Raw genomic sequence first — 23,404 nt, forward strand, 5'->3', positions numbered from 1 at the left:
GCAAACTCTGGCTGTAAAAATCGAAAAACACGAAAAAAATCGAAAAAATGCAGATTTCATAGGGAAATCGAAGAGACACTAGAACAGAATTAATTTAGCAATAAGATATTGTCCTAAGTATTATGCTCAATTTTTTTCAAATTCCTGCGTTTGGTGCGCCATAGTGGGAAAAAATAAAAACCACTTTTTTCGGCGTTTTTTCCGTGAAAAACTAATTTATAATTATCGTAAAAATATATTATGTAATATTAAACATCCCTAAGTTCAGAGAAACATCGTGCATACTTTAAAAATTGCGTAGTACAAAAAACAACAATTATACTATGCACGGTATATCCCAATATTTCGAAGGTGCTTTCAACGGCGCCGATTGGTGCAGTAGCTATGGTCTACGACTGCGGAACCGCTGAAGACTTTTTGGACCATGTTCGAATCCCGCACCGGACCAATTTTTTTTTTCTTTAATCAGATGTTTTTTCGATTTCTAAACGTACGATTGTTGTTACGCTATTGTAAAAACATTTTTTAACTATGTTTAAACTATTTTTTAATAATTTTCCGGAAAAATATTTTTGTAGTACTTTCGGCCTTTAGTCATCTATGGGATGTATTACTTATCTACTTAACATTTCTTTAAATGGAAATAGAGATTATATATATATACTTTTATTTTGCCTCCCCTAAGGGTTACAATTCCTTTTCCCTTACACCACCTCCTTCTATCGCCGTCTTTCCATCTTCGCTTACTCTAACTTAGACCTTATCTATCTTAATCTAACTTAACCTAACTTGTACTTATACTTAGCTTAAACTAGACTGATATACTATATAGCGAGAAAAGAGAGAGTTTATTTACAATAGACCTTATATTTATGCGTTAACCTAGCTTATACATAACTTAACTATGCTTATGAACTACACGTATGTAGAGAGACAGAGAGAGAATTGTATATACAAACGACCTTATATTGCTAGTCTTACATTTACCCCCCTACCCTCTGGACCTCCCCTTCCATTCGCTCATCTCCCACTCCTCTCTTTTCCTTTCTCCCCTCTCTCCACTCTTCCACCCTTCTCATCCATTCCTCACCTCCTCCCTCATCTTCCAACACCTCCCACATTCTCTCCTGCCACCCTTTTTCCTCATCCATTCTCATGCATACTTCCCACACATGCTCCCACGTCTCATTCTCCCATCCGCACACTCTGCACGCTTTCTGCTCCTCATTCATCCAATACCACTCTCCCCTCATCTCGCATCCTAACCTAAATCTCGCCACTCTTTTCCATCTACTTTCCCCCCATCCTTTCTTAAGGTACCCCGGCAGTCCCTCCCCTTTCACCATCCCATACCACTTGTTTGACTTTGACTCCTCTATCTTACTCCTCCTTTCCTTTGTTTGTCTTTCCTTTTCCTTTTTAATTATTTCCTCGCTCATTCTCTCCCTTCTTTCCTCAATCATTTCATTTATTATCTCACCCGACCATCCCCTCTCCTTAAAGAACTCCCACCTCTCCTTTTCCCACCCATCTCTTACCCCTCCCACCCTATCCCTTCTTCTTATTTCTTCCCAACATAATCGTGCTAGCTTTCCCCCTTTCCCTTCCGCTAATTTTTTCTCGTATCCCCACGCCCTCAGTCCTGCCTTTCCCCTCAATAGTTCCCTTTGCATTTCCTCCCTCACCATGTATCCCGGCGTTGTCCTTTCCACTCCCAGGACCCACCTTAGATATCTCTCCTGCAGCTTTTCCATGCCTTCCCTCTCTTTCCATCCCCAAATTTCCACCCCATAACTTATTACCGACCATACCAATTTGTCAAAAAGCCATACTCTCCTACCCCAATCTTTGCCAAACCTCCTCTTTTCTATCCCCCACACCTTCCCCATTATTGCTGCTCCTTTCCTCACTCTTTCCTCCACTTGCGCTTCCTGCCCACCATTCCTCGCTATCACGTATCCCAGGTACTTGTACTCCCTTACTTCCTCAACCTCCCTGTCCTTCCACCTCCACTTCATCTTTTTCCATCTCCCCCCGCCCTTCCTACATCTCATTATTTTAGATTTCTCCGCGTTTAACTGCAGCTTTTTCCCATCCAGGTACCTCTCCATCTTCCCCATCATCCCTCTCATCCCCTCCTCATCCTCCGCCAGCATCGCTATGTCATCAGCGTACGCTAGCGTATAAATTTTCTTCCCTCCTACTTTTACCCCCCCCCCCCATCCACCCCTCTCCAACTCTTCATCTACATCTGCCATTAGTAACGTAAATAGTAGTGGGCTTAGTGGGCACCCTTGCCTCACTCCCCTTACCGTCCAGAAGCATTTACTTTCTTCCTCCCCCACTCTGACTTTACTTTTCGTCTCCTTCATCAGCTCCTCGCACCTCTCCAGTAGCCCTTCCCTTACCCCCCTCCTCCTCATTGCCCTCATTAGCACCTCCCTGTCTACCGAGTCAAAGGCCGCTTAATCTATGAACATAATAATCAACCCCCTCTTTTTTGTTTTCTTTCTAACCTGTCTATTAATCAAATAATTTAACACGTACACATTGTCTATACACCCCATCCCCTTCCTAACACCTGCCTGACTGTCTGGTAGTAACCCTTTTCTCTCTATCTCCTCTCTCATCCTCTCCGCCAATATCGCCGCGTATATTTTATACGCTGTCTGTGTGAGCGTTATACCTCTGTAGTTCTCCACCTTACTATTGTCTCCCTTTTTGGCTATTGGCACCACTATCCCTTCCTTCCAGTCTTCCGGCCATCCCTCCCCCCTCCAAACCTTGTCACAGACTCTCCATAACCATTCTTCCATCTCATTCCCTCCATATTTCCATACTTTATTCGGTATACCGTCCCCCCCGGCAGCTTTCCCTTCCTTCAAACCCCTAATCACCCTGCTGACCTCCGACTTATCTAGCTTCCTCTCCCCATCCCTCTCACTTCTACCCACCCCTTCCTTTCCTTCCCACCTATCTACTCCTCCTAATACTTTTTTAAAATATTCATCCCACTGTTTCATCTGTATCCTTTCGTCTATCCTCGCTCCCCCCTTCCTTTCCATATTCACCACTTTCCATATCTGACTCTCATTTTTTAGTCCTTCTACCATCCTTTCCCATTTCTCTCTCTCTATCTTCTTCTTCTCTTCGCATAACGCCTTATATCTTCTCTTCTCTTCCTTAAATTTCTTACCCTCCCTTCCCTTCTTCCTCCATCCCCTTAGTTCCTCTCTCACTTTCCTTTTCCCTTCCCTACACTCCTCGTCCCACCATCCGCCCCTCCTTTTTCTCTCTTTCTTCCCCATCGTCTCCAACGCCTCTCCTATTATTTTCTTCAATCTTTTCCACTCTTCCTCCACTCCTTCCTCTCCTCCCCTAAGGGCCCCAAATCTTTCTTTGAAACCCTTTATTTCTTCCTCTGACCAGCGACCCCCCTTATTCCCCCTTCCTTTCCCTCTTTCCTCCTTTTTAATATCCCCTCTTTTCACTCCTTCTATCCAAACCGTCACTGGCATGTGATCTGAATCAATCTGTTCCCCTATTTCCACCCTTTCCACCTCTTCCCTTGTTTGCTCATTCCCTATAATATAGTCTATTACTGAGTTCCCCCTCCCCCCTACATATGTCCACTCTCCCGCCTCGTCTCCTTTAATGCTACCGTTTAATATCCCCCATCCTCTCTCTCCTAGATATCTGATCAGTCTCCTCCCTTCTACGTTTATTTTCTCATCCTTCGACTTTCTACTCCCTTCCCCTCTCTCCCCCTCTTCCTCCTCTCCCATTTCCCCCCTTCTCTTCCCGTCCTAGCATTGAAGTCCCCCCCTATAATTACTCTTTCCCGGATCCCTCTTTCTTCTGTCCATTGCCCCAATTTTCCAACTTTCTTTCCAGATCTCCGTTTACGTAAACCCCTACCACCCTCCACCATTTCTCGCCTATCTTCACCCTTACCGTCATTATACCTTCTTCATCTCCTCCCTCCTCCCTTTCCCTCTCGATCTCTTTCCTTACTCCTATTAGCATACCCCCCATTGCCCTTCCCCTTTTTTCTACTCTTCTTGCCCACTGCGTTTCCCATATGTACCCCTTTGGTAGCCTTCTCTATTGAAAAGAACGCGTTTATATTTTAATAATGTGGTTTATTTTCCGCTTTACAAAAAAAGGTGTTAAATAGAGTAGCAACACGTCGTGTCGGTTGCCTGGTCAGAGTTTCAACTGACTGAGCATCGGTGGCATCGGAAAATGAACATCGGTGGCCTCGTAAAAACAAAAAAGCAACGAAGAGAGCACACCGATTAATCAAATCGGTGGGCGCCTTCTCATTGGCTATTGTCACGGCACAGAGTATGAAAAGCTCACATTCCAACAGCCTCTCCGCTTGAATACTCTGCGCGCGTAATCATACTGTAGGTATGGGGCCTACCATCCAGGTAAAGAACTAGGCACGTGTATGTTGGCAAGAGGAACTTTATTTGTATCTGCACGTGGCGGCAGACTCAGTGCGACTGGTGCCTAGGGAGGACGCCGAGCGTGTCTCGGGGAAAATCCCTAGATACATAGAGTCGTGCTCCTATTTATTGGCGCCCGCTGCGTCGCCTAGCGGATGCACTAGGGAGTCAACGATACTCCCTACACCACCCCCCTCGCCAGTAATGGCGGGTGAGACGCAGACAGACATGCTAATTCTGCTCTTTGTTTATCGCGCTATATATATAAAAACAAAATATAACATATATACATAAATCCACGGTGCTATAACTACGAAATATATACAAACGACTATTTAAACTTTGCAGGAACAAGAACTTAGATGTAAACATAATATTTATCGGTAGACAGGAAAATTGCTCTGTCTTTGGGAGGCCCTAGCTGGTATTGCACATGATGGTTCGGTACCACTAGTTCTCGCTGACCAGAAACGCTGGCTTAAGCCTGTCCTTGCTCACGTTTACGTCGCGTTGTCCTATTCTAAGTACAAAGTTCTTATCACTACGGCTTAAAACTAAATATGGTCCCTCGTACGGTGGTTGTAGCGGTTTTTTAACCGCGTCGCGACGCACCAACACGTGCGATGCCGTGTCGAGGTCTTTGAACACGAACACCCGTCGATGACCGTGATGCGCCTTCGGAGCCGGCTTAAGCGACTTCATGTGGTCTCGCAGCTGCTCCACGAAGACGGATAGCTCCACCTGGTCGTTGCCCGCAATCAGGTCGCCGGGTAGACGCAGAGTCTCCCCGTAGACCACCTCTGCTGGTGTCGTCCCGCTGTCCTCTTTGACTGCTGCCCGGATGCCGAGCAGGACTGCCGGAAGCGCCTCCGACCAGGTTTCCTCCTGGCGGCACATGATGGCCGCTTTCAGCTGCCGATGAAGACGTTCTACGGCCCCGTTGGCCTGTGGGTGGTACGCTGTCGTTCGATGGTGTTCCGCTCCCAGCGCTCGTGCCCATGTCTTGAATAGCACGGACTCGAACTGCCGACCCTGTCCGTCGTTATCCTCAGTGGAACGCCGTAGCGCGAAATCCAGCCCGCGAACAGCGTTCGCGCGACGGTCTCCGCGCTGATGTCAGCCACTGGAAACGCCTCCGGCCATCTGGAGAAGCGGTCGATGGCGGTCACGCAGTGCGTGTAGCCCCTGGAGTGCGGCAGTGGTCCAACGATGTCCACGTGAATGTGGTCGAAACGCGCGGTGGGAGCTGTGAACTCCCCGACCGGCGTCGACACGTGTCGTGAAACCTTCGCCCGTTGGCACCGCATGCACGTCTGCGCCCAGGTGCGGCAATCCTTCTTGACGGACGGCCAGACGAAGCGCTGCGTGACCAGCCTCACGGTTGCCTTGGGTCCGGCGTGTGCCAGACCATGTAGGCTGTTAAAGATTGCTCTGCGAAAAGCTGCTGGCACGAGTGGGCGTGCCTGGCCGGTGGAAATGTCGCAGTACACGTCCACGCTGGGCTGCTGGAGGCGGATCTTCTTGATGACCAGGCCTCGGGGGTCTGCCATCAACCGCTGCAGCTCGGCGTCCGAACCTTGCGCGTCGGCGAGCTCGTGAAAATCCACCGGTGCAACCACTTCCTCGATGCGCGATAGGGCATCGGCGGTGGTGTTCTCTGCGCCCTTGACGTGCTGCACATCTGTGGTGAATTGTGCGATGTAGTTCAGGTAGCGGAACTGAATGGGTGTGCATTTCTCCGGCTTCTGGCTGAGGGCGAAGGTCAGCGGCTTGTGGTCGGTGAAAATGGTGAAATTCCTGCCTTCCACCGCGTGGCGGAAATATTTCACCGCCGCGTACATTGCCAGCAGCTCTCGGTCGTACGCGCTGTAGTTCCGCTGCGCCGGGTTCAGCTTCCTAGAAAAGAAAGCAAGCGGTTCCCAGGTACCTTGCCGGAACTGCTGCAGCACTGCTCCCAACGCGATGTCCGAGGCATCCACCATCATGGCCAGTTTGGCCTTGGCTGACGGATGCACTAGTGTGGTTGCAGCTGCCAAAGCCGCCTTCGTCCTCGTGAACGCCGCGTCTGCCTCCGGTGTCCACTCCACGGGCTCGCTCTTCTTGCCTGATGTCAGGCAAGCCACGAGTGGAGCTTGGATGTTCGCCGCCCCAGGGATGCACCGCCGGTAAAAGTTTACCATGCCCAGGAACCTGCTGAGTTCGGCTTGGTTTACCGGCTTGGGGTAACGAGTGATGGCCTCCACCTTATCGGCCAACGGGCAAATCCCTGCTTTGCCGACCGTGAACCCGAGGAAAGGCACCTCCGGGACGCTAAATTCGCACTTTGCCGAATTTATCACTACCCCGAACTTGGCGAACCTCTGGAACAATTGTTCCAAGTGTCCGAGGTGTTGCTCTTTTGAGTCCGACGCCACCAGCACGTCGTCAATGTAAACATAAACAAAGTCTAACCCGCGCACTACCTCGTCCATAAAACGTTGGAACGTTTGCGCGGCGTTACGCAGTCCAAAAGTCATTACCGGGAATTCGAATAACCCGAACGGCGTAGTGATCGCGGTCTTATGAATGTCTGCTTCCGCGACCGGGATCTGATGGTACGCGCGCACTAGGTCTATTTTCGAAAAAACCGTTTTCCCGTGCAAACTCTGCGCGAAGTCTTGAATGTGCGGCACTGGGTACGCGTCGGGTACCGTCCTAGCGTTCAACGCGCGATAGTCCCCGCACGGACGCCACTCACTATTCTTTTTGGGCACCAGGTGTAACGGCGATGCCCAGGCACTTTTTGACGGACGAGTGATGCCCTGTTGCAGCATATACTCGAATTCCCGTTTCGCCGCCTTCAGCCGGTCCGTCGTGAGACGCCGCGGTCGCTGTGATACGGGAGGTCCCGGTGTCGTCACGATGTGATGCTTAACATCGTGTTTCACCGCACTGCCACACACTGAGGGACGCGTAATACCCTGAAATTGTTTTAACAGCGCGTATACCGCACTGTCCCGCACTGGTGCCACGCATTGAGCCGATTCGACCGTGCCGGTCGGTATTGTTCCGGTTACCGATAGGCCGGTGATTTTGTCGATCAACCGACGGTCCTGAACGTCCGGCAGGAGACCGAATCGGGCTAAAAAGTCCGCACCAATAATGGGTCGCGAAATGTCTGCAATAACAAACGTCCACGGGAATGCCCGGCGTAATCCTAAATCTACACTAATCACTACGTGCCCGTAAGTGTTAATTAGTGAACCGTTCGCCGCGGTCAGCAGGTAGCTCGATTTCGTTCGCGCACCGGTTACTTTTTTCCGCGGGAACACGCTGACCTCAGCCCCGGTATCGACCAGGTACTGGGTCTTCGTCGTCGCGTCGGTTACGAAGAGGCGACGTGCTGTCCTCTCAGGGCCGCTTGTCGCCATCAGCGACTCTGTAGGTCGTTTCCCGACTGGAAAGTACACGGCTTCGTGCACTTTGTCGCCTTGTCTCCGAATCGCCCGTGATACCAGCAGATGCCGCTGGGGCGAGATTCGGCCTTGGACTTCGATTGGGAACGTCTACGGTACCGGCTGCTGGGCGTGCTGCTCCTTGGTTGGCGCCCTCTGCCCTCCAGCTTGGTGGTCACGAGTGTGGCAATTTGCTCAACGAGGGCGTTGATGTCGCCGAGCGCTGCGACATTGTTTGCCGCCGCTGCTGGGTGGATCTGCGCCGGCGTGACCTCGCTGATCCGGTCCGCCAGGGCCGCCACTTTCTCGAGCTCGACGCCATCTTGTGTGGCCAGCACCGATTGCATGGCGACGGGTAACCTACTCATCCACAGAGTCCGGATGAAATCCTCCGGCACCTCGTTGCCCGCCAGGCTCCTTATGTGCCGCAGGAACTGCGACGGCGTCCGGTCTCCTCGTTCCTCGTGTTCGAGGAGCTGCTTAATCTTCCTCTGCTTGGAAGTGGAGAGCCGCGCGATTAATTCCTGCTTTAGCCGCGTATACTTATTCTGCTCCGGCGGGTTCAGCAGGATATCCTCTACTTCTTGCGCGGTTCTTACATCAAGTTGCGCCACCACGTGGTGGTACTTGGTGTCCTCTTGCGTTATCCCGCGCAAACCGAACTGGGCGTCCAGGTGCGCAAACCATAATGCTGGTTTTTCCGCCCAGAATTTCGCCATGTGCACGGCTACGGCCATGTTTTGCGCAGGCGGCTCCATATCAATCACGTCGGGGTCACCAGTTGTAGGTATGGGGCCTACCATCCAGGTAAAGAACTAGGCACGTGTATGTTGGCAAGAGGAACTTTATTTGTATCTGCACGTGGCGGCAGACTCAGTGCGACTGGTGCCTAGGGAGGACGCCGAGCGTGTCTCGGGGAAAATCCCTAGATACATAGAGTCGTGCTCCTATTTATTGGCGCCCGCTGCGTCGCCTAGCGGATGCACTAGGGAGTCAACGATACTCCCTACAATACCAAGACTCTATCGTAGGAAAGAAAAACGCTGCTTCGCAAAAGGCTTAGTGAATATATCCGCTCTTTGTTCATTCGAGCACACATACTTGACGATCAAATCCCCCTGATCGACCTTTTCCCGGATGAAATGGTACTTTATGTCGATATGTTTTGTTCTCTTATAGAACTCAAGGTTTTTGACTAATCTAATCGCGCTCTGATTATCCAAAAACAAAACAATAGGATCGTCTCCCATCCTCCCCAAATCTTTTAATAATTTTCGCAGCCAAACGGCCTCTTTAGCTGCCGTGGCCGCCGCAACATACTCTGCCTCAGTCGTACTGAGAGTTACAAGCTTCTGACGCTGCGAGGCCCAAGTTACAACGCCGTTCGCCAGGCAAAACGCAAAACCAGAAGTCGAGCGTCTCGCGTCGCGTCTGGGGATGGCTCTTTTGCGCACAGACGATTGCGCACGACGGCATGGCACACGGTTCTTTTGGACACGGTATTATTGGACACACGGTTTTTTTGGACACAGTAACATTGGACACAGTGGGTTTTCGCACACGCAAGGATTGCCCACATGGTTAAGACGCACACGCTGAGTTACGCACATGTAAAATTGTACTCACGAAATTGTAGTCTAGAAATGTTATTTTTGCACCACTGCTCGCGTATTTTACATATTCATTTTCCATTCATGAATAATACCATAATTACATATTATATAAATACCATAATTACATATTACATAAATCCCATAATTAAATATTATATGAAAGCAATTCTAGTTGTCACTGTTCTAAATATATTGCTAATATACTTATTTTATCTGGATTAAAGCTAAATTGTATGATATTATAGCAAGTTCTAAAACTATATGAGATGGAACTGTGTGGACCGCAAGGGATTAAGCATTCTAACAAGGTGTGATAATTTGACCAAATGTGTATATACGTTAGTGAAATAATAATAATTTTTTTATATGACAAATGATCCTTAATTATGTCTTTTATTTAAAATGTAACGACAACTCTTTGAAAAAGCATAAGCAAAAAAATATTGAATTTTCAAATTGTAATATATTTTATGCGTTCTTGATTTAAACACAGTGATTCTTGACGCTACCTATCACGATAGAACCATTGATATTAATAAACTTGTAAGTACAAGGTGTATTACCTAATTTATTTCAGAAATCCTTAAGTCATTTAATGTTATTTGCAACATTAATAGTAAAAGATGCTTTCATGTTTCAGGTATTTCTTTACATTTTACTTATCTTTTTTTCAGAGCTAGTCCAGTGTATTTGTTATATATGTTACAATAATTATATTTTTATATTGAACTTTACTTATGTACATAAAATAATAGTTACATGTATTAATTCTTGAAAAATTGTTTTAGGTCATTATGTTGCCACTAAGATATGCTGCAGTATTTCTTCCGCCACTTTTGTGGAATACTTACTGTTTACGAGAAAAGCGGTGGTCTGATCTAGTCCAAGACATACATATATATCGGCAACATGTTGGAGACAATTTAATGGGCGATTCTTCAAGACAGAATATCAAGAATAAAACATGGTGATATTCATTTTTAATTTATTAGTGATTACACATCCTCCTGATTCGCCAATCCGTATATCTATTTTATATATCTATCTCTAACGCTATTTCATTTATTAGCGTACTCTGTATTGCTGTTAAGCATTTTGTGAATACATTTTTATCAATACTTATCATTTTTGCTCTCGTAAGTTTATTATTTATACTTACCTATACGGATCTATCAGTTAATAAGTAATATGGCATAACATCTCCTGTCACAGTGTAATAGTATCACACGTCGTTACATAATTTTATTTTCTAAAGCTTTTGAAAAGATTCGACATTCGTACAGAATGCTTCATGGTGTAATGAATATATATATGCGTAATTTTGGAGGCATTTAAGAATATCAATCTAATTTCAAGCGGTATACTCTGTACATTTATGGTGGAGTCCGAATATATACCAATTGGATGCTAAAATCTGACTAAAATATTTGAGATAAGTAAATTCTATCTGTAAAATGTTAGTTCAAATGCAATGAACATGATACTTTGTGATTTCTTTAATTATATTTTACAGGCGCAATCTGTGTCAAATAAAATTCTCTGAGGACTACCAAGGATTTGAGAACCTGTTATTGAGATACTGAAAATAAAATTCTCTGCCTCTGTGTATTGAGAAAAAAATTTTCATCATTATATTTTCCATCGATGTATCTATAATATATCCTCGTTCTAGAATACTGTATGTTGCATGTCATTTTAAAGTGTGTTGTTAAATGCAACTTATCCTAGCTTTTGTGACACCATTATGTTATAGTTTCACTACACGGCACACTATTTTGAGTATATAGGCATTTCAAACAAAATTCATAGCTTCTGAGCTAATACTTATTGAACTTAACAACTCCAGTATTTAAAAAAAAATACATATATTCATATATACTGATCTCAATTTTCTACTAGATAGAAAATTTTTCACTAGTTTTTTCAATTTATATTTTATTCTGATCTGATTACTGACTAATTTTTCTATAAAACTTTTTATATGTATTTATATGTGTATTTGTTATATGTATTTATATATTGTGGATTTTAATTGTATTCAAATCTGATTGTATGCTGCATCTGTGAAAACATGAAAGATACATACAGAATGTACAAGTCTTATTCGTTTTTCTGTTATTATATGCTCACTTATGTTTGGAATATAGAACGTAAATGCCCAATTGTCGTGTAATAGATCTTTACTATCATTTACTCTTTATTAGTGCAAAATTGTATATACCTAATTCTGTTTTTACACGATAGATACGTTCCCGAAGAAAATTCGTGTACATTTTTTTATACGTATTCTTCGGGAACATATCTATCGTGTAAAAACAGAATTAGGTGTATATTATTTAGATGAAAATGTTCTATTTTCGTGCACGTGAAAGACTTCGGAATAAAAAAATATATTGTTGGGATTCAGGGTGGACTGTATAAATTTATTATACTTCTTCAATAATTAACAATATATATATTCTATATTATAATACAAGGAACTGTATAACGTTACATTTCTGCACACGTGCTCAGTCTTTCTTTCGTTCTTCTCGACTGCCATCCCTACCATTCCCACTCTCTCCTTCGCCAGCGTCTCTCTTACAGATGGCGCACTGTTCATTGCCCGCGCAGTATAAATGTATTATATTTCACACGCCTCCTTACATTTATACTAGATTCAACAAATTTCGGAATTTTTCAAATTTTTCTTTACATAGAGACTTAGTGAAAATATCAGCAATATTTTCTTCTGAGTTAACTTTTACAACATCAATGATACCATCTTTATAATTATTATTCACGAAGTGAAAATGTGTCTCTATATATTTCGAATTTTTTGTGAAGTTTCCATACTTGGCGATACTTATTGCTCCTGAATTGTCTTCAAATATTTGGATAGGCTTTTCGACATTTATGTTGAATATTTCTAAAATTTCTAGTACAACTTTTATCTCACTTACTGCCTCTGATAAAGCCACATATTCCGCAAAAGTTGAGGCCTTGGTTACACTGTTTTGTTTTTTTGATTTCCAATGAATTGCATTTCCAAACATTCTTATAATATATCCAGATGTTGACTTTCTGTCTACAATATCGCCTGCCCAATCGGCATCTACATAGCAGTCCAGTATCGCAACATTTTCATTTTTATTAAACGTTAATTTTAAATCTCTCGTTAAGTATAAATACTTTAAAATTCTCAATGCATACTTGTAATGACTTTCGTTATAACAATTTTGAAATCTGCTTAAATAATTCACACTGAAACTTATATCCGGTCTAGTTGCTGAACTAATGTATAAAAGAGCCCCAATCAGATTTCTATAACCGATAACATTTCTAACTACTTTCGCTTGTTCTAACCTTAAATTTGTTTCCATTGGTGTATTGTACAACTTACTATTCTCGATCTTATATTTTCTTGCTAAAGATTCAATATAAATTTTTTTGGCTCAATGTCATTATATTTTCATTATTATTATAATCAATATTTATTCCAAGGTAATTTTTTATTTTGCCCATATCTTTCATTTGAAATCTTTTTGACAATTTACTCTTTATAATATCAATTTTCCTTTTGTTTTTACAACATATTAACAAATCGTCGACAAATAATATCAAATAAACTATATCCTCTTCATCAATTAAAACATATAAACAGTAATCGTTTTTGCTTCGCTTGAACCCTAAGCTACTTACAAAATTATCAAAGCAATTATACCACGCTCTTGGACTCTCTCTTAAACCATATAACGCTTTAAGTAATTTACAGACTCTATTTGTTCCATCCTCATAGCCCCTGGGTTGTTTAACATAAATTTCTGAATACACTTTGCCATTTAGGAACGCTGTTTCTACATCCATTTGCTCTATATTCAAACCCTCTTGGCAACAATATGATAATAAAATTTTCAACGTTTGCATTTTTGCGACTGGAGAGTAAATATCTTCCACTATCTCTTTCTGCTGAAAACCCCTGACTACCAATCTAGCTTTAAACTTAACATCAGATTTCTTTGTGAAAACCCATTTGACATCTAATACTTTTTTATTCTCTGGCCATTCAACTAATTCCCAAGTTATATTTTTATTTAAACAATCTATTTCTTTGTCCATAGCCTCTTTCCAAAATACAGAGTCGGTATCATTCATTGCATCCTCAAAATTATTTGGTGTATCAGCGCTACAATAGTTTACATAAATAAAATTATTATAGACAAAATCTTTATCATTGTATCGTTCAGGAGGTTTTCTGCCCCTCTCTGACCTACGCAGTTCTTGATGTTCAATGTTCTCTATAAATTCTGGCGGATCCTCATATTCTGAGTCGCTACTTGACTCCGGACTTTTTTGTGAATTATCTTTTTGTTTAATATCTTTTATTTCAGATTCATTTTGATCATCATTCAACCTAAATCCAATACATTTTACATCCTCCTCAACTATATCAACATGTCTAGCAATAACTATTTTATTATCCAATAACACTCGATAACCTACTTCAGTATAACCCAATAGAATTCCTACCCTAGCTTTTTGATCCCATTTCGAATCTCTTTTCTGTTCAGGTACTCGTACGAAGACTCTACTTCCATATAAACGTAAATGTTTTACACTAGGCTTATTACCAAGAAATATTTCATAGGGCGTTTTCCTATCAAAGGTATTAGCCAATGTTCTATTTTTCAAATACGCAGCTGCACATACTATTTCTGGCCAAAACCGCCTATGCACTTTTGCCTCAGCTAATAAGCATCTAGACATATCCATTATTGTACGGTTAAATCTCTCGGCTGTTCCGTTCAGCTCATGAACATAAGGTGGACAAGCATCAATTTGTATTCCCTTTTCTCTCATCAATTCATGAATATTTCTATTTATATATTCCCTTCCGTTGTCACATCTTAATTTCTTTATAGTTTTACCTGTCAAATTTTCTACTTCATTTATGTACTCAATAAAACAACCATAAACTTCAGCTTTTGATTTAATTGTAAAAACTTTGGCTAATTTACTGTAATCATCCACAAAAGTTAAAAAATATTTCTCACCATTTAAACCTTCTGTTGCATGTGGACCATTTAAATCTGTATGTACTATTTCTAAAATTTCTTTGGCTCTAGTTCTATTATTTTCAAAGGGAACATTATGCATTTTATTTTCAATACAAACTCTACATTTCATAAATTCAGACCCTATATCATTTGGTATTCCATCTAATAGTTGATCTTTACATAAAGTATTCAAATATTTAAAATTTACATGGCCTAGAGAACGATGCCACTTTTCTTTGGAGGTCATTGAACTTGTTACATTTCAGCATTTCCCAGAATAATTTAATTCACTTTGCATTTTATATAAACTACCTTCTTTCCAAGCTATAGCAATCAATCTATTATTTTTATTGTAAATTTTTGATGTATCATCTTCAGACACAATTTTGTTCTTATTAGTTATTTTTGCAAAACTCAAGAGATTTGATTCCATTTCTTTTACAAAAAAAACGTTAACCATTATTATTTCTTCCTGTCTCTCATATACTTGAAAATAACTAACCACGTTTCCTATTTGTGTCGCTTTAAGTATTCGACCATCGCCTACTTTCACATTTACCGGTTCTTTCAACTGTATACATTTATTATAATATTTGTCGTCGTTAATAATATGGTCTGTACACCCACTATCTAATAGCCAATTTATTTTCACCCTACTTTTTACCTCTAAATTTAACGAGTTGCACTCAACCGTTGTACAAAATGTGCTAACGCTCCTGTTCTGGAAGTTTCCCTCTTGCCCGTGTCGACGTTCGCTGTTGCCGCCGCCACGGCTGTTTCCATGCTGCTGGTATCCCCCTCTATAGCCGCCGCCTCTGCTGCGACTCTGCTGGTATGCGCCTCCTCGGCCACGTGTTTGACTCTGCCCGTGATGACTACGATTCCATGAATCACCGCTCCTTGACCAACAATCCTTCATTATATGCCCCGTTTTTCCGCATTTATGGCAGGTTATGTCCTTTCTTCCTCCTCCGCTTTTTGTTTGACTCATAAAGGCATTTGATCTCACTTTTTCACTATCTTCTTTATTTTTCAGTTCTGACATTTTTATCTTATTTTTCACATATTCTAACCGTTCTGTCTTCTGGTTTCATAGCATCAATTAGATCTCCTATATGACTGTAAGATACTGGTAGAGTGTTCAACATATAGTTAAGTTTTTCTTTTTCCGTTACTCTGGCTCCCGCACTTTTTAACTCGTTCACGTTCTTCTCAAAGTCACCAAAAAAACTTGCCGAATCACTATAGTCATTCAATCTTAATTTTTCTAGTTTGTTCCGGTACACAATTTGTAGGGCTGTCGATTCCCTCAAATAAAGTTCGTCAAATTTTTGCATTATTGCACACGCAGTTTCCTTATCACTTATGAATTCCAATTGTCTGTTAGATACAGCACTATATATATAGTTTATCGCCCTTACGTTTTTCTCATCCCACTCATCAGTTTTATCTGCGTTCGTTTTCTCTCTTACCAAAGCTTCATCGCATTTCTTCATTTTGCAAAACATCCTTATTCGCTTTTTCCACGATGCATAATCTTCTCCGTCAAAGACCGGTATGGTCACATCTGACATTCTGTTGGCCATTTCTTCACTATTCACTTATTCAAGAGCACTTTTTCTTCAAATTCTTCCTTGTATTTTCAACAACCACGAACCGCTGCTACCATGTTGGGATTCAGGGTGGACTGTATAAATTTATTATACTTCTTCAATAATTAACAATATATATATATTCTATATTATAATACAAGGAACTGTATAACGTTACATTTCTGCACACGTGCTCAGTCTTTCTTTCGTTCTTCTCGACTGCCATCCCTACCATTCCCACTCTCTCCTTCGCCAGCGTCTCTCTTACAGATGGCGCACTGTTCATTGCCCGCGCAGTATAAATGTATTATATTTCACATATATATATATGAGTGAAGTAAGTAATAAATAAATAAATGAACCAATCCTAGCTTTACACACGGTCTCTGCAGTCATTTGTTTTGTCGTTAACTTTCGTTTGTTTCAGATACTTCTGTTCGTAACTTCATACATGTTCATTTGCTATTCAATTCTCTTATAGTGGTTTGTATCATTTATATTGTGCTACTTTCACTGTTACGTGCTGTTTTAAAAATGGAAAAACTTCCTGGAAAATCGGTCGGTAGCTTTATTTACGTATATAATAATTATACGTATAATAAAGACAATCGCACAAAAAATATTTTTCGCTGTAATACACGCCGTACTACGGGGTGTCGCGGGGCAATAATGGACGTCGGTGATGGTTGTATTAAATTGTTACACGATCACAATCATTCGAAACTTTTGCATAGGATCGATCAAGAGAAAATGAAGCACAAAATGCTTCAGCTTTGTCGAGAAACGGCGTTTCCATTAAAGCAAATATTCGACGATGTTTGTAGAAAGTATGTTTTCAAACATTTTTTTATTCAAAATTTTATTGAGATGGACATAAATTTGTTTATAATTGCAGGTACCCAGATGCTGGAGCACATTGCTCTTTTCGAAAATTAAGACCAACATTACAAAGGGAAAGAGCATATTGTCGGCCACGAATACCGGAGACGTTTATACTCTTAAATGAAATGATTCAAAATTATCAACCTCTGGAATACTTAAATGTATACTATGCAGTGTCAGAAAAAGGGGAAAACGCAATAATTTTGTCATCTGACATTTTAGTTGAAGCATTGAGTAAATATACAGAATTGTACGTAGATGGAACTTTTGCAGTAAGTATAGTAATACCGTTATAAATCTGCTATAACATCCTCCTTTTATACTTTAACATTAGATATAACATTTATTATAATAGTTATATTGTATGTTTGACTGAAACATTTTTACATTTGTTATCTTTAAGTTTAAAAATTCCACATTATATTCTTGAATCTATAATGCTGACATTTATTCTGTGCATTGTTCCTGATTGGTCAGTTTTTCATTAATAACTAATACCTAAAGTCGTACTGAACATTTTGGTAAATGAATGGTAAAGTTGTTCAGAATCATATCTTAGTTAGTAATCAATTTTTGAAATCAAGTCCAATAATTTCATCTGAAAACTATATATGTCGTAAGTCCAAAATGTGTATATGTCATAGTACGTGTTGGATCTGGGTGGTTAAATTAGCGGATGTGATTAACGCTCCTTTAGGTAGCTTTATATTGCACTATTAACTATGTTTTTATTCTTATAATATTACATATACGGAAAAAGATACAATTGGTACTTTTGCTTCTCTATTCGATAACGTGCATACATTATTGATTGTCGATCCCTTTTGTTATTAGGATCGCACGTTGCGACACCTTCCTTTGACGATTCGCATTAGTATCGCGGGTGCTCGACCGGTCATTGATCCTCCATTATCAACACCTCCCCTTCAATGCGGTCGGGCAGCCCTTGCCTTTAAACGTTTATATCAATCCCTAGTCGATTCAGACAGTTTACGTGACGGTGATGGGTCAGTCCTTTCGTCAGTACATCGGCCGGCATCTCCTCCGATGGTAGGTATTCTAATTTTAGAATCCCCTTTTCGAGATTTTCGTGCACGAAGAAATGTCGTACATCCATATGTTTAGTCCTTGAATGGCGTGGGTTATTTCTTATCTGGTTCTGTGCACTTTGTGAATCGTTCCAAAGTGTGGTCACTCTGCATGGTACTCCTATAGAGGTCAATAGACCCCGTAGGTATAAAGCCTCCCTGGTAGCATCCGATATCGCCATATATTCTGCCTCTGTCGTAGAGAGAGCGACAGTCCTCTGCTTTCGCGTTTCCCAACTAATTGGGCATGAGGCATACATGAAGGCGAACCCTGAGAATGAACGCCTGTCCAAACGGTTAGAAGCCCAGTCCGCATCTGCTACCCCATATAGTTCTTGTCCATTTCTCTTATAAGACAATTTATAATTTTTGGTCCCTTGGAGGTACCTTAAAACCCTCTTAGCTGCTTTCCAGTGGCTGTAATCATAACAAGAATTAAACTGGCTCAAAAAATTAACTGAGAATAGTATATCTGGACGTGTAGATATAGCCAAATATAACAGTCCACCGATCAAATTTTGGTAAGGTAGTTCCTCCATGACGCTCACGTCAACCTTCCCTGGTTGTATTAAGTCAGGGTGCGTCTCGATCGGGGTATTGATCGCCTTGCAATTACTCATGCCGAATTTTTCGAGTAATTTCTCGATGTAGCCATTCTGTGAAAGCTCAATAGAATGATTATTAGTATCTTGACGGAAATCAATACCAAGGCATTTCCTGATTTTTCCCAGGTCCTTTATTTGGAAGCTTCTTGATAGGCTATCCTTAATTTCTTTTATCCACTTTTCCTGGTTCGAGGCGATCAATATATCATCAACGTAGACAGTTAAGTACAAAATATCAACTTCGTTGTACTTGTAGAAAAAACATGGGTCATGAGTTGATGGTTTTAGTCCTGTTTTTGATAGTTCATCTTTTAATCGTTTGTACCACTGTACTCCCGATTGTTTTAAACCGTAGAGGGAGCGTCTCAATAAGCAGACGCTATCTGGATTATCCTTTAGTTTTTTCAGCCACTCTGAAGCTATGTCGATGATCCTTCGATCTTTAATCATCGTGTTAGCGACTCCGACTGGTTTGTTCTCGGTTATCTTCTTCAGTACTTGTTCCAATTGGATTGGTATCTCCATAAATATCTCCTTTTCCAGCGTTCCATTTAGATACGCCGTGACAACATCCATTTGGTGGATGGTTAGTCCTTTCTCAGCCGCCAATGCCGCGAGGAGGCGGATTGATGTCATTCTCACTACTGGTGAGTAGGTTTCTGAGTAGTCCACCCCTGGTAACTGCGTGCAGCCTTTTGCGACTAGGCGGACCTTTTTCCTTTCGTGTATTCCATCGTGTTTTGTGGCGAGTACCAGACGATTTTTAATCGTTTTTCGGTTTTGTGGGCGGTTGACTATATCCCATGTTTCGTTGTAAACCAATGATAGGAATTCGTCCTCTAGTGCTTTAACCCACGAATCTGAGTCGGGTGAATCCATCGCACTCTCCCATGTTTCTAAATCTGGCGGGGCTAGGTAGTTCGCGAAGACATCGTCCTCCATTTCTGTCTCATCTTCGGTAGGTAAGTCATTTACCTCGGAGCTAGTCGACACCGTATTATAACTTTTCCGGGGTCTTCCCCTGTTTCCTGTGCGTACTATCCTTGGCCTGCCTCTACCGCGGCGATTACTATCAATTTGTTCCGTTCTGGCATCGTGTGGAGGTGCGTTTTCCGTGGTAATATCGGTAATGATCTCTACGTTCGATTGATCTAGATGCTTGTTTACGAACTCTTCAGGTCCAATCCCCTCTTCGGGTTTGAAATTTTCGAAGTTCTCATCGTAATACATGGAATCCATAAATCTGACATCTCGGCTTATTATTAATTTCTTCGCCTCTGGGTCCCAAAGTCTATATGCTTTTGAAGTCTCTGAATAGCCGACGAAAACACATGGTTTTCCTCGTGACGTTAGTTTTCCTTTCGCCATCTTGTTGAGGACGAATACTTTGCATCCAAATATTTCGAAATGGACCAGTGTTGGCTTCTTCTGTCTCCAAATCATATGTGGTGTTTCTCCGTTGAGGGCTTTGCTGATACATCTATTTCGTATGTAGCATGCAGTATTGATGGCTTCTGCCCAAAAAATTGGTGGCATTTGCGCTTGTCTTAAAAGACAACGGCCCATTTCTACTAGAGTCCTATTCATTCGTTCAGCTACGCCATTCTGCTGTGGTGTGTATGGGGCGGATAATCGCCGCTGAATGCCATGTTGAATTAAATACTCATTAAATTCGTTATTATAGAATTCTCTTCCATTATCCGTCTGGAAGAATTTTAATTTCTTTCCTGTTTCGGTTTCTACTCGAGTCTTGTACTTTTTAAAACTCTCGAGCACTTCTGACTTTTGTTTAATAAATTCTACTGTGCACCATCTGGATCTGTCGTCCACAAAAACGATAAAGTAGCGAGCTCCTGAATGAGATGGAACTCTCATGGGTCCGCACACGTCAGCGTGCACGATTTCCAAAATTTCTTTGGTTCGATCGTTATCTACCGGTCGGAATGGCTTCTGTGTTAATTTCTCTTGAGCGCATATCTCGCAGCTCTTCAAACCTCATTTATGTTGAAGTTGAGTCCATAGACTTTCTTCTCTTGCAGCATTTTCTTCATGTCATGGGCGTTTATATGGCCAAGTCTACCGTGCCAAATCCCGATCGAATTCTTCGGTTCCCCTCTTGAAGTCGCATCAGCCACATAACCTTCTTGGGTTTTCTCCTTTACGTAATATAGATCTCCTTTTCGATCAGCAGCCATTAAAATATTTCCAAATCTATCTTTTACCATAGCACAATTCTTTTTAAATATGACGTCATGACCTTGATCGGTAATTTTCGATACGGACATTAAATTGGTTCGTAGGTCTTCGACGTGGTACACTTTATTTAATTTTAGTTTTCGATCCTCAGACCCGTTATTAATGGTTAATTTCGCCTCCCCTACTCCGCATATCATCGTTGTGTCGTTGTTAGCCAAATTTAGCGGTTTTTGAACTTCCGAGTAATTATACAACGTTTCCTTGGTGGGGATCATATGTGAGGAGCACCCACTGTCGAGACACCACAATTTTGTTTTTTGGGTGAGGTGATCTGTTTGAAAAAAGGCAATTTCTTCGACTAAGTCGACTTGGCTTGCTGATTCGGATTTGTTTGTTCCATTTGCTAATCTAGCCGCTGCCCTACTGTGTGGCTGTCCTGGATGCGACCTCGGGAACCTGGAATAACAGTTACGTGTCAAGTGACCTAGCTTACCACATCTAAAACATTTAATCGGATTTGATGCACCTGATTTTTCTCCAATATATTGATGGCGTTGTGTTTCTCCTCTTCTGTAATTCTGGGGTCCTCTTTGGTAATCATTTGATGTTCCCTTTTGGGGGTAAGAACGACCTCCTTTGGCAAACATTACATTGTGGTCGTCCTCTTGGATGGTTGAACTCTTTCGAGAATCTGAGTCTTCAAGTATTTTGATCTTCATATCTTCTGGCTTGGGGACGTCGTCCCTAGCCGTCATCGCTCGTTGGAACGCATCAAACGACAATGGAAGACTACATAGCATTAGTATTAATAACAATTCATTATTTATTTTTATGTCAATTTCCTCGAGTTTATCGACAGTGTCCATGAATTGATCCAAATGTTCGGCGAGATCTTCTCCCTCCTTCATTTTATGTGTGACAATCTTTTTCAATAGCATTATTTTACGAGCAGGACCCTTGGATTGAAAATGCTTTTTTAGAGCCAACCAAGCTTCTCTTGAGCTTGTGCATCTCTTAATATGTTTTAGTTCCGACTTTCCAATACTTAAGATTAATTCAGAGAGTGCTTTCTCATCTTGCTTTTTCCATAAAGCAATCGCTTGTGCATCGCCACTTGGCCTTTGTTTCGAGCCATTCGTATATTCCCATAAATCGCATTTTATTAACGTGGCCCTCATCTGTAGTTCCCAGGTATCGTAATTCTCTTTGTTTAATTTTTCGAATTTGATCGAGGTACTCGCCATTTTTATTTTGATTATAATTTCGAGGTCTAAACGGTCTTCCCGTCTCCTTTAATATTTTTAACACGTGGCGTTTTTGAGGTTAAGTCACCTTTCCTTATCGTTATACTTTATTGGTATAAATACCTGGGCCCATAACCTGTTGGATCTGGGTGGTTAAATTAGCGGATGTGATTAACGCTCCTTTAGGTAGCTTTATATTGCACTATTAACTATGTTTTTATTCTTATAATATTACTGTTGCGTCGCCGTGTGGTGGGATGGGGACTTTTGGTGTGGGTTCGGGTGCCCGTGGAGCGCTGAAGCGCTCTGCTCGTGGAGGTTCACAAATAAACTTTGTACACAGAGTTTAAAGGCGAAAAACTGTTGTAGATTTTATTGCAAGTACTTGGAGATGTAACTCCCTCAGTTCTACAATGAGTTCTGTCGTCCTGGAGCTTCGAATCCCTTTTTTAGCTTCTTCCTTCTCGCTTCCTTAGCCAATAGGAAAATTGGGATCTTCTGGCTAGGCGTTGATTCGTCGGATCACTCGTCTTCCGGTTGCTGCTTGATGGTGATTGGCAGTGGATGGATCTTAATAGCGCACGCACGGGAGTGGGGTACGCATGAGGGTGAAGCCCCGCCAAAACAAGGGACGTGGGGCCATGTGGGACCGAACGAGCGAGAGGTCCGAGGGAGTTCCAAGAGGTCCTTGACTCGGAATTTATGACCTCTTGTCCTTAACTGATTCCGGACTTCGACTATCCCTAATTTATGTAGAATTGGAGAAGCTACTCTAAGAGGCTGCGTGACTTTCTCTAAATTCCTCAATTAGTCTCGCCGACTCGAATTTCGTCAAGGATCTCTATGGAACTCTCCCGGTCTTTCTTTACCTACTCTAAACTATCGCGCCCAAATAAAATACGTATGTATGAAATACGCGATTACATCTTATATTTAAATTTCCCTCTCCGCGCCATTAATCGATGCATATATATATATCTAGCTATGTTCGCGTGGTCAACTGGCCACGCTACATTACATATACGGAAAAAGATACAATTGGTACTTTTGCTTCTCTATTCGATAACGTGCATACATTATTGATTGTCGATCCCTTTTGTTATTAGGATCGCACGTTGCGACACCTTCCTTTGACGATTCGCATTAGTATCGCGGGTGCTCGACCGGTCATTGATCCTCCATTATCAACAGTACGTTATGTAATATTTGTTTTCTTAGGTCTTACCGAAGAAACCCCACATAGTACAGCTGTACACAGTTCAC

At 41.9% G+C, this 23,404-nt stretch overlaps 1 long non-coding RNA gene across 1 annotated transcript in view; it reads right to left on the minus strand.

Annotated features, from left to right (window-relative positions):
* The window catches only part of LOC143363142 (uncharacterized), a 412,518-nt gene that overhangs the window by 196,373 nt on the left and 192,741 nt on the right, over window positions 1–23,404 (minus strand). The gene's annotated exons all lie outside the window — the stretch shown is intronic.

Source organism: Halictus rubicundus, unplaced genomic scaffold (genome assembly GCF_050948215.1).
Source record: "Halictus rubicundus isolate RS-2024b unplaced genomic scaffold, iyHalRubi1_principal scaffold0025, whole genome shotgun sequence".
Lineage (NCBI taxonomy): Eukaryota > Metazoa > Arthropoda > Insecta > Hymenoptera > Halictidae > Halictus > Halictus rubicundus.